Source organism: Eumetopias jubatus, unplaced genomic scaffold (assembly GCF_037043125.1).
Source record: "Eumetopias jubatus isolate StellerSeaLion01/CBP00866 unplaced genomic scaffold, mEumJub1_p1.0 scaffold_3, whole genome shotgun sequence".
Lineage (NCBI taxonomy): Eukaryota > Metazoa > Chordata > Mammalia > Carnivora > Otariidae > Eumetopias > Eumetopias jubatus.
This window is the reverse complement of record NW_028274809.1, coordinates 145,721,576-145,734,312: the sequence shown is the minus strand read 5'-3', so window position 1 is coordinate 145,734,312 and position 12,737 is coordinate 145,721,576. Positions and strand designations below refer to the sequence as shown.

Here is a 12,737-nt window from a genome sequence, read left to right as displayed (position 1 = left end):
AACAGATTTTCAAAGCCTCCACTCTAAGGGTCATCCTGTAGGCAAGATCTCAGCAGAATTATTTTTGATACTTGTATCAGAAGCAAAAAATACTCATTCTTTATTAAATTATGTCCTATGGAGATCTGTGGCATATTGACTTAGTGGTTATTGTGTTTACACTAGAGATATATAGGAACGATAATGAATGTTATCTTTGGCAAAGCACTGTTCAAAAATAAAATGCTTTGGTAAAGCTTTTCTTATATCTCAATCCCCAGAATCATATCTAGTTAAAATCGAAACTTGGAGATATAGAGATATAGATGTCTACTTCAGTAGAGAAGTCATTGTTTATCTTTGAGGTGGAAGCTAAGAAAATTGGTTATATTTTGGGATGAACATATGAATTCAAGTAACTTCACTGGATTCAGTGCAATATGGCAGGCAGGTACAGAGTTTAGTATGGAGGGTAGGAAGAAAGGTTTTGGACATATAGCCGCTGCTGAAATCTTAGCCCTGCCACTTTATATGTATTTTTCATCTCAGTATATGTTAGTCTCTTCAGATGTTTTTATTCTTTCTTTCTTTATTTTTTTAAAGGTTTTATTTATTTATTTGACAGAGAGGGACACAGCGAGAGAGGGAACACAAGCAGGGGAGTTGGGGAGGGAGAAGAAGTTTTCCCGCGGAGCAGGGAGCCCGATGCGGGACTCGCCTGGGATCATGACCTGAGCCGAAGGCAGACGCTTAGTGACTGAGCCACCCAGGTGCCCCATCTTCAGATGTTTTTAAATGAAGATAATTATAAATGTATAAACTAGCTTTAATTTTGGAAAAGTGAATTTTAAATACATACCTTGGTATTTTACTAAAGTAAATTTATTTACAACTGATTTTCAGTTATTTCAGTAGGATAGCATAATAAATTTATTTTTATCCTTTTAACTTTTATAGCATTATATGCATTTTTAAATTTGTGAGTATGGTATTACCTATTTGAATTGGCAGTAAGATATAGAAAGAAATGTATATGATTCATAATATTATTATTTAATAATAATTTTAATAATAATATTGTTATTATTAAGGACTTAAAAACAGTTTTAGGTTTACAGCACATTTGAGAGGAAGATGCAGAGGTTTCGCATAAACCCCTGTTCTCAGATATGTAGAGCCTTCCCCTCCATTATCAACTACCCTCACCAAGAGTGGCATCTTTATTACAGTGGATAAACTGATGTTAACACATTGTAATCACAAAAAGTTCATAGTTTATATTAGGGTTCACTCTTGATGTTGTGCATTTGATGGGCTTGGACCAATGTATAAAAAACATATATCCATCATTATAATATCCTACAGAATATTTTTAGTGCCTTAAAATTCCTCTGTGCTTGACCTATTCATCCCTCCTCACTCCCAACCCCAGTTCCTGGCAAGCATTGACTTTTTATTGTCTCCATAGCTTTGCTTTTATAGAATGTCATGTAGTATGCAGCCTTTTAAATTAACTTCTTTCACTTGGTAATATGCATTTAAATTTCCTCCATGACTTCTCATGGCTCGGTAGCTCATTTCTTTTTAGCATTGAATAATAGAATAATATTCCATTGTTTGTGTACCACAATTTATTTATCCACTCACCTACTGAAGGACATCTTGGTTGCTTCTAAGTTTTGACAATTATGAATAAAGCTGCTGTAAACATCCTTATTTTATGTGGATGTAAGTTCTCACATATTTTGGGTAAATGCCAAGAAGTACAATTTTTGAATCATATGGTAAGAGCATATTTACTTTTGTAAAAAACTGCTAAACTATATTCCAAATGGCTGTATCATTTTGCATTCCCCCCGACCAATGAATGAAAGTTCCTATTGCTCCACATCCTTGCCAGCATTTGGTGTTTTCAGTGTTCTGGATTTTGGCTATTTTAACATCCAGTGTTTAATGTTCTGTATTTTGAAAATGATATGTCTACATGTAGTTTTTGTTTTGTTTTGTTTTTTGGCATTTATCCTGCTTGATGTTCTCTTAGCTTCCCGGATCTGTGGTTTGGTGTCTGACGTTGACTTAAGGAAATTCTTGGTCATTATTTTTCTAAATATTTCTTCTTTTCCTTTCTGTTTTTCTTCTCCTTCTAGTGTTTCTATTATTATATGGTATACCTTTTATCATTGCCCCATAGTACCTGGATATTCTATCCTATTTTTATCAGTCTTTGTTCCCTTTGCTTTCAAGTTTAGGAAGTTTCTATTGAAATATCCTTAAGCTCAGAGACTCATTCCTCAGCTCTGTTCCAGTCTACTAATGAGCCCATCAAAGACATTTTTCATTTTTTACCGTGATTTTTATATCTTAACAATTTTTTTTTGTTTCTTGCTTAGGATTTCCATCTCTCTGTCTATATTTTTTAATTTTTTTTTAAGATGTTATTTATTTGACAGAGACAGCACAAGCGGAGGGAGAGAGAGGGAGAAGCAGGTTCCCTGCTGAGCAAGGAGCCCCATGTGGGACTTGATCCCAGGACCCTGGGATCATGACCTGGGCCAAAGGCAGCTGCTTAACCGACTGAGCCACCCAGGAGTCCCCATCTCTCTGTTTATATTGCCTATCTGTTCTTGGATGCTGCTATTTTATCCATGAGACCCCTTAGCATATTAGCCATAATTGTTTTAAATTCTTCTGATAATTCCAATATCTTTACCATGTCAGTTTCTATCTCTTTAAATTGTGTTCGCTTGCCTTCTGGTATGCCTTGTAATTTTTCTTATCAGCCTGACAGGATAGACTGGGTAAAAGGAACTGCTAGAAATGGACCTTTAGTAATGTGGTGGTGAAGTGTGGGGGAGGGGGAGTGTTCTATAGTCCTGTGATTAGGTCTCTCTCTCTCTCTCTCTTTTTTTTTTTTTTTTTTTTTGAGCCTATGCCTCTGGACTGTGAACTTCACAAGTGTTTTAGTTTTTTTCCTCCCCTTATATCCTCTTGGGTGGGACATGTTGGCTAAAGTAGTCTGAAGTTGGGTTTGCCTTTCTACCAGGTCAGTTTCTCCCAGGTCAAGTTAGGCTCTGATAATACCCCATCAAGTTAAGCTCTGCTTAAATAGTTTTTCCTCAGGGCAGGCCATGTCTGTTATATTGTAAAATGGTTCCTTTTTCCTTACCCCCTGCCTGAATCAGCAGGGGATTTTTTTTTTTTTCCTGATGTTTACTGTGGGAAACTAGTTGAGCTCTTGGAGATAAATCTCATACTGTGAGGGTCCCCTTATGACTGGGTTCCCCACAGAGTTTTTAACTCTGAGTTGTCCACACTGAGCCTCCAGCAATTTGGTGACAACAGCTCAGGGTTCCCTACCCTGGCACTGGTTCCTGCAGCAATTTCTCCTCATGAGTCCCTGTTCTGCTAAGTTGTTATTCTCTGTTGGTTGGGTTTTCTTAGGGACAGTGGTTTTCTTTGTGTCTTCACCTTTCTTAAGGATTCTAGAAAAGTGACTGATTTTTCAGTCTGTTTAGCTTTTCACTTGTTGTTGTTAAGATGGAGTGGTATCTTCCAAGCTCCTTACATGCAGAACTGAAAACCCAGAATTATTTATTTAGTAAATGTTTATTAAAATTTTACTATGTGCCAGGAATCTACTATGAGGAGGATTCAACACAAATAGGACAGACAAAATTTCTGTCTTATAACTTAGAATTTACCAATGGACAATTAAAAAGTCATTTAATATTAACTGCTTTAATTTTGAACCTAAAAAGGGAAGTACAAGTCATTAAAAAGAGGCAAAGTCTAATTTTGCTATTGATGAGTTCCTGATTATGGCTAAAATTGTGGTATTTAAATAATCTAATTGATCTCATAACAACCTTGCCAGAAAAACAAAAAGCAAAAAAAAAAAAAACAAAAAAAAAACAATTATTGTAGAATACTAAAGATATTGAGAAATAAATCAAAGAAGTAAAGTAAACTTCCTATAAGCAACCTAAAAGGCAAATGATAATTCAAATACCAAAACCTTAGTTTTTTTGAGTAGAGGCATATGCTATTGTCTGAATGTTTTTGTCCCCTTAAAATTCATATCTTGGAATCCTAACCCCCAGAGGTGATGGCATTGAGAGGTGGGACCTTTCAGAACTGCTCAAGTCATGGAGTTGGAACCTGGTGAATGGGATTGGTGCTATATAAAAGAGGTTTCAAAGACATCCCTAGCCCCTTTGCCATGTGAGGACACAAGGAGAATTGTCTTATTTGACCATGCTAGCACTCTAATCTCAGAATTCTAGATTCCAGCAGAACTGTGAGAAATAAATATCTATTGTGTATAAACTGCCCAGTCTGTGGTATTTTGTTATTGCAGCCCAAATGGACTAAAACAGTAGATGACTTGTATAAACATCAGTAAATTATTTTAATAGTATATAGAAATGAAGAAAAAGGTAAAACCTTGTATTACTTTATTGTTTTTCACGACTAAATTTAATGAAACTAAGTGAATACAATAGCTCAGAGATGGAGCTGATTGATGGATATGACTGTTTGAAACTCCGAATTACTGATTACTCCTAAAACTCCGAAGTAACCTAATTACTGTTGCAGAGTTTTTTCTTCAACACAGATTTATATACTGTATGTTAATAATAAAAATCTAAATAACTCTTTGTATAGCCGTTATCTAGGACATCAGATAGTTTCCTTTTATTTCTGAGTAGGAGGGAAATGATTAAAAGGATTAAGAAGTCATAATTAGAAAAAATATATATGTACCTAGTGACATAGCTTTCATTCAGGGAACTGTGAAGGAAATAGTATTAGTAGTTTGACAATATGCAGATTCCTAGAAGCCTTCCTCACTGACCACCTCCCACTCAGTGATAATAAGGGACCAGTTGCCTAATTATCCACTGGATTAGAAATGCAATATTTGAAGAATATGTAGACTTTTATCATCTCTGTTTTTTCTTTTTTTTTTTTTTTCCTTTTCAGCTAGGATGCTTGTTTGGGGGATATTTATAATTTGAGGAATAAAAGCCAGAGGACCTAATTTTTCATCTTTCTGAATTTCAGGGAAACAAACTACTCAGTTCAAAGGACCAAGGGGCCACTAATCTCTCTAATTAAATCCCACACTACACAGTTTGGAAATGTTTGTTATCCATTTAAATAACCCTAAGGAAAAATGTTTTGATATTTCACTTGGGAGTGTAGGGCTCAGAATGTAAACTTAAGTTAAAGTATATATTGAAGGTTATATCATTTGAACTTCTCTTCTAAAATTATATAAATATAGTTTGTTTATCTGCCAATTTCAGTAGTTACCAATTAGGGAACATTGTTCTAAAGTAAATATTCTGATTATTTATTTTTAATCATGCTATATTGAAGCATATATAAAAATAGAAAAAAAATAGACTCTCTAGTATGTACCACCATATTCACTTTGGATTATTTCTTTTAAGATTTTATTTATTTATTTTGAGGGAAAGAGAGAGTGCATGAGAGAGAGCATGAGCAGAGGGGAGGGGCAGAGGGAGAGGCAGACTCCCCGCTGAGGAAGAAGCCTGATGTGGGACACCATCCCAGGACCCTGGGATCATGACCTGAGCTGAAGGCAACATTTAACAGACTACCGACTGAGCCTTCCAGGCACCCTGGATTTTTTTTTTAATATTTTATTTATTTATTTTTCAAGAGAGAGCACAGAGGAGGGACAGAGGCAGGGGGAGAGAGAGAACTTTAAGCAGACTCCACCCTGAGCGGGGAGCCCCACCAGGGACTCTCAATCTCCCAACCCTGAGATCATGACCTGAGCCAAAATCAAGAGGACTTGTAACCAACTGAACCACCCAGGCACCTCTGGATTATTATTTTAAAACAAGGTGAAAAGAAAAAGGAGAGAAAGAAAGCAGAAGGGAGGGAGAGAAAGAGGGAAGGAAAGAAGGAGCTTCATGAACTTCTCTCATGCTTCTTCCTCAGAAGTCATCTATATGCTGAAAAAGCATAGATCCTTCTGTACTTAAAGATTCTTTACCAAGGATGCTCAAATGCTCACCAAATGCAAATTTTTAAGCATTTGGCTTGTCCTCTCCTTAAGCCTTTTGCTGTGATTATTTCTGGAAAATTTCTGAATATCTGAGAAAGAGAAGAAATTCATTTTCTGTTATTCAGGGGGTTTTGGTAGAGGTAGAAAATTTTACAATAGGTGGGGTTTGAAACAACTGTATACTCAGTACAAAAAGAAGAAATATGATAGTTATTTTCTCAGCTAGGTCAGAATTGTGAAGCAGAGAAGGTTGCATTAAAGGAATGATAATATCTATGTGAAACATCCCTTTATATGCATTTGTATTAGTTTAAAGGAAGGGTTGTATCCTGTATTCCTAAATTAGGTGTCTTGACATTCTCTCAAATCTGTCATAGATAGCAAGCTTAACATAGGCAATTCACCTCAATTTCTTCATCTGTAAAGTAATGGACTAGATGTGTATTTTTGTAGGTCTTTTACAGCTTGAAAATCATATCATTTTGAAGGCTTAGATTGTATTATCCCTTATCGATTGCAAAGAAACCAAAAGTACAAAAAATATTGCTTTACTTCATCTGTGCATAATCCAGAAAACATCATTAATAAAATAATTTATTTTGTATTGTGCACTGGATTAGTTGCATTGTATCTTGGGACCTGAAGAATTCTATATATAGAACAGGATTATGGAAATCTATTAACCTGTGGCACTTACACATGTTGCATCTTACATGCAATATTTATTTTTTTTAAAGATATTATTTATTTATTTATTTGACAGACAGAGAGCACAAGCAGGCAGAGCGGCAGGCAGAGGGAAAGGGAGAAGCAGGCTCTCTACTGAGCAGGGAGCCCGATGCGGGGCTCAATGCCAAGACCCCGGGATCATGACCTGAGCCGAAGGCAGCAGCTTACCCTACTGAGCCACCCAGGCACCCCTTACATGCAATATTTAAAGGAGGAGAATGAAGAGTTTGCACAGCACTTGTCAACACTTAACCTTGAGTATGTCAAGAAATACGAGCCATTATGTTTGTTTGAACAATATATTCACAAATCCATATAGTTATATTGATTCTAACTGCACATAATATTTGATACAAACCCATTTATGGTCACAATTGGAATTCAGAGCAATCTCCAAAATTATAGTTTTGATTTTGCACTACTATATTGTGCTATTTGCAAATCATTAAATGAATTCATAGTTCTTTGCTTAGTAGCCAAAAACTTAATTAAGTTAACTCCTTATTACAGAGAAAACTGAGAATAGAATAAACAAACAAAAAATAGTAAAATCTCAGTCTTTTCGACGAAATATATACAATATCATTTAATCTAAAATAATAGCGTGATTGGAGATTTATTGATTAAACAAATCTAAAGAGATGACTTTTAAATTAAATAATTTAAAATTCATTTAGAAACTATATAAAACATTAAAACATACCTATATCAAATAATATACTTAGCCATGCTTTAAAATCGTTGGACAATAAAGTCCTAAATTTTTTTTTTTTGAATCATAAGTTGTTCAAAGATACTTCTTTCAAACATGGTTATATGTATCTGGAGACCTCATTTATTGGAACAACATTCTACACACTTTAGAGCTGTGGAGGAAGATTCTGAGTTCTCTGTACTCAAGGGATGGATCCTGTGGTGGTGGAAAATGAGCTCAAACTGAACCAGCAGTTTGCTAATGCACATCTGAATTCTACCGATAACCAGCATGGAGGAAGTACAGCCTGCAAAGGATGCTATATTCCTCCTCCCTTAAGAAACAGAGAAGTTACTACAAGACTCTATGACAAAGACAGTTCATAGTGAGTTCCAATAAAAGATACATACAACAGTTTTGAGGTTCATAGTGATTCAAGAGGAAAGTCTAGTTTCTCAGTGATTGTGGAAGTGGATAAAAGGAGAGGTTTGATGATCCTGGACAAAAAGACTGATAGCATTGGCAGCCATGACTACAAAAGTGGCTCTGACAAATTTGAACATGGTGGAGAGAGTTGCTGGTGTGACAAATCAGATGAAGATGACTGGTCAAAACCGCTTCCACCAAGTGAATGCTTGGAACAAAAACTCTTTTTGGAGATAAGACTAGATTTAATTGGAGAAATATGACATTCCAACTGAGGCAACAGGCAACAAATGTCTCCCACATATTGAAAGTTTCAGTGATGTTGAGATGGGAGAAATTATCTTGGGAGACATTGAGCTTACTTGTTATACTCACCTGACTCTAATGTAGAAGGAAAAGACATTTGAAGGCTTTTACCCAAACAGGGTCTGTAAAAACTACAGCATTTCTTTTGCCCATCTTGAGTCAGATTTATTCTGATGGTCCAAGAGAGACTTTGAGAGCCATAAAAGAAAAGGGAAGGTTTGGGAGCTGCAAACAATATCCAGTTTCTTGGTATTAGCACCAACAAGAGAATTGACAGTACTAATCTATGAGAGAGCCAGAAAATTTTCATACCAATCTAGAGTTCATCTTTGGATTATTTATGGTGGTGCCGATATTGGTCAGCAGATTTGAGACTCAGAACATGGAGTCTTGTTAGTAGCCACTTTGGAGGCCTAGTAGGTATGATGGAAAGAGGAAATATTGGATTAGACTTTTGCAAATACTTGGTGTTGAATAAAGCTGATAGAATGTTGGATATGAAGTTTGAAGCTCAGATATATGGAATACTTGAACAAAATAGCATGTCACCAAAGGAAGTTCACCACACCATGATGTTCAGTGCTACTTTCCCTAGAGAAATAAAGATGTTTGCTCATGATTTCTTGAATGAATATATCTTTTTGGTTGTGGGAAGATTGGTTCTACCTCTGAGAATATGACACAGAAGGAGTCAGACAAATGATAATTTCTGCTTGACTTTCAACGGGCAAGGATTCATTGACTTGAGTGTTTGTGGTGAACAAAAAGGGTGAAGATTCTCTGAAGGACTTCTTATACCAGGAAGGAGATGCTTGTACCAGTATCCATGGAAAACAATCTTAGAGAGACAGAGAAGAACCTTCATCTGTTCCTTTCAGGAAAAAAAAAAGCCCAATTCTAGTGGCTATAGCAATAGCATCAAGAGGACTAGACATTTCAGGGTGCCTGGGTGGCTCAGTTGGTTAAGCGACTGCCTTCGGCTCAGGTCATGATCCTGGAGTCCCGGGATGGAGTTGCGCATCGGGCTCCCTGCTGAGCAGGGAATCTGCTTCTCCCTCTGACCCTCCCCCTTCTCATGTACTCTCTCTATCTCATTCTCTCTCTCAAATAAATAAATGAAATATTAAAAAAAGAGGACTAGACATTTCAAATATGAAAAAAACTTGTCAATATTGACTTGTAATGATAATGAAGAAATGTACATCACATTGGCTGTACTCACAACAAATTACCCACTGTAATATTCCATTCACTTTTTTTTTTAAGGGAGCTGAACCTCACAAAAAGAGATGAGAAGAGTGATCAGAAGCCTTCTTCAGAGATAGTTTGAAAACTTCCATTGTGGTAATTTAGATTAACTTCCCTCTTGCCTACCCCTATCCCAAGCTGCATTTATAATTTTGTAACCAGATTATCTGTTTGTTAATGTACTGTGCCTTTAACTTTGGACAACTTTTTATTTTGATGTCCTGTTGGCTCAGTAATGCTCAAGATATCACTTGTATCGACAAAACAAATTGAATGAATGTAGACTAAAATTTGAAAAAATTCTGTACATTTTAAATTTAAGTACACATTTACACACAAAACTCTATTCTCTTCTAAGTACTTAAGGAATACACTGACTTTGTTATAGTAAGCCTCTTTCTAAAGGTTATTTGACTTTTCAAATGTGTCGTTACAGAGAACAGCAGATATATGTTTTCCAGATTAAAATATTGCAATGGCAATGCCATCCTTTCTCCTTAATATAAGAATGTGTTTTGCCTTATGATTATAAGGAGACTCGATTCTGATGAAGCAAATGTCAGACATAAGGGGGATGTGGAAAATTACTAGAGAGACTCAGTGTGTCCTGATGAATCTATCCAGTACAGGAAAATTAAACAGTACCTGATTACTGTTTGCTAAGACTGGGCTCATCTGTGCACACATTTAATTTATGGTTTTAATTTACCTTTAATGTAAAATATAACTTGCAAGGTTTTAATATATCACTTCTCCTTAATAAATCTGTCATGAATGTGAGTTAGTCTTATATAATTTTTAGAAGTAATCTTGGAGTCTAAGAAAAATTCAACTAAATCACAGATTTTAATGTTTGCTATATATAAAAAATATGCCTGCCATAATATTTCAGTATTTAGTGGTGACATTTGCATTGAATGGAGAAAAGCAAAAGATTAGAAGAACTACATCCCTTAGAATTTTATATATTAGCATATTTTAGTAAGGTAGGATGTATGACTCTTGAAATGGCTAATCTTCTGGATATTCAATTTCAAGTGATTGGTGTTTACAGAAAAGAGCTCAAGGAGCATAATTTAGGAGGATGAAAAGAAATGAGATATTATTGTGAGACTCAAGGACAGAAGTTAAAACTCTTAATCATGAGCTAAAAGTTCACTGATATCTGCTTATTCTGATCACATATGCCATATTAACCACACTGAGAGCTATTAATGATTTTCAAAAATCCTTCCTTAAGAAAGGCACATCAAAAATATTTTAGCTTTAGTTTATACTTTAAATATTTAACAAAATACTACACAAACTGAAAGTTAAGAAAAAGAAAAGAGGAAAGAAAGAAAGCCTCATACACAGTGGTCAGTACGCTTTATTGGCTTATCTCGCTTCTGTATCATGAATAAGTTTAGAAATGTAATTTTTTACCCTGCTTTTATTTTTGTTTATTGGTCAAGCATGTCTGGGATATACAACACATCATTCTTCTGCTCAAATTTGTCCTTTTCTTGGTTCATATTAGAAAGCAAACACATAATTTTCCATTATATAAAGCTGGGGAGTGGGAAATCTAAAATTGAAAACTTTTTTTACTTGCTTTCTTTTTAGTTAGAATGGAAAAGTGTCTAAAGAAACCTGACTTAATTTGAGTACTAACAGAAAAAATTGGAGTTCCTGCCAAAGGCCTAAGAGAAAGTCATACATAAATTCCACCGTCTGGCTGAGAGCGGAGGGCCAGCCAACACTGGCACTCAGCACAGGTTCAAGCTGAAATGACCAAGGGCATTACAAGCTACACTTTAGTAATCAATTTGATAAACTTTGTCACATTAAGTTAGTACATAACTGTTTCCCTAATAATTATAGTGTAATGTTAGGTAAACTCAAAAAGTACTAATAGACATAAAAACAATTCTTCCCAATTGCATGTGTTTACTTTAATATATATTCTGCCAAGGTCATAAGTTTTTCTATGAATTTGAGAGATCAATAGACTTTACTTGTTGAATTATGGCTGAACTAATGATATAACTTTGAGCTTCAGGATATATTTTCCACTTACCAAGAAATAATATAAAAATTAATAAAAATACATAAAGAATAAAAAGTATTGGGCATCTCATGAAGGGACAGTATAGAGTTATAGTTGAGGATGCAGACCATTTGGGTGTGAATCTTAGCTCTCTTCTCCCTTCTCTATGAACTTGGGCAAGTTACATAATATTCCTGTGTTTCCAGTTTCCTCATTTGTAAAAGGAAGATAATAATATCTACTTCACTAGATTATTGTGGAGATTAAACATATAATATGTCTGAAGAGCTGAGAATAGAGCCAGGTATATTATAAATGTGTGGTAACATGATATGACATATTCCCTTATTGCAGCAACATTCTATTTCCTTAACTATTGGTCACTGACTGATTATATTCTTTCTTTCTAGGTTACTGGTTTTAGTTCCTATCTTATTTATCTATAATTTTAATTTGTTTCCTTTTTTACACGTAGATGTTTAAAAAAATATAGACCTAGTATTATTTAAGTGTATCATATATTAAAAAAATTCTACAATGCAATATGTAAATAAAGGTATTCTTTTCATTGAGATTTCAAATGAAAGTAAAGAATTTCCCTAAGAAAATGTGACTTTTAGAATGCAAAATAATTGAATAAAGTGTATTGAAAAATATTAGTCCAAAAGAAAAAAAAAATGAAAAAAATATGGTCTTATATATCTAACCTGCTTCTATGAACTTTATAATGCAATGATGAAATTGATATAGGTATATTTACCAAATTAAGAAGGTAGCAGTACTAAAAATATTACTTAGAATTGTACTACACTATAAAGCCAGTACTTCTGTTTACAAAGGAAGTTAGTTTGTAGATAGGTAAATAAATAGATGATTGATTTTGAAGACTTTTCATGTATCAAAAAATGAACAATAAAATTTAGGAATTACATCCTAAAGACACATGACCATATGAACATGTCCACTCACTCTAGGAGTATATCATCTGCTCAGATATTTGAGTCTATAGTTGCATTGGGAATAGTTCATTAAAATACATGGGCAGACTACATCAGGCTCTTGCACTGGGAAAATGTACCACCCTGTCATAAGCAATATAGAATCATTCATTAAATTAATCTCAATGAAATGTTCCGTTTTATGGCAAAATTTCAGTTTTGGAAAAACAAAGATCAGAAGAGATTTTTTAAAAGTCAGTATTAGCATTTTTAGTCATAGAGGTAATCATTGTTTCATTCTAGTAAGGACTTTGGTAAATTGAAAAAATATAGAACATAGAATTAAAT

The 12,737-nt window shown here is 34.6% G+C and overlaps 1 pseudogene; it reads left to right on the top strand.

Annotated features, from left to right (window-relative positions):
- Positions 1-7,651: 7,651 nt before the first annotated feature.
- Positions 7,652-9,140, top strand: LOC114210272 (ATP-dependent RNA helicase DDX3X-like; annotated as a pseudogene).
- The last annotated feature ends 3,597 nt before the right edge of the window (positions 9,141-12,737 follow it).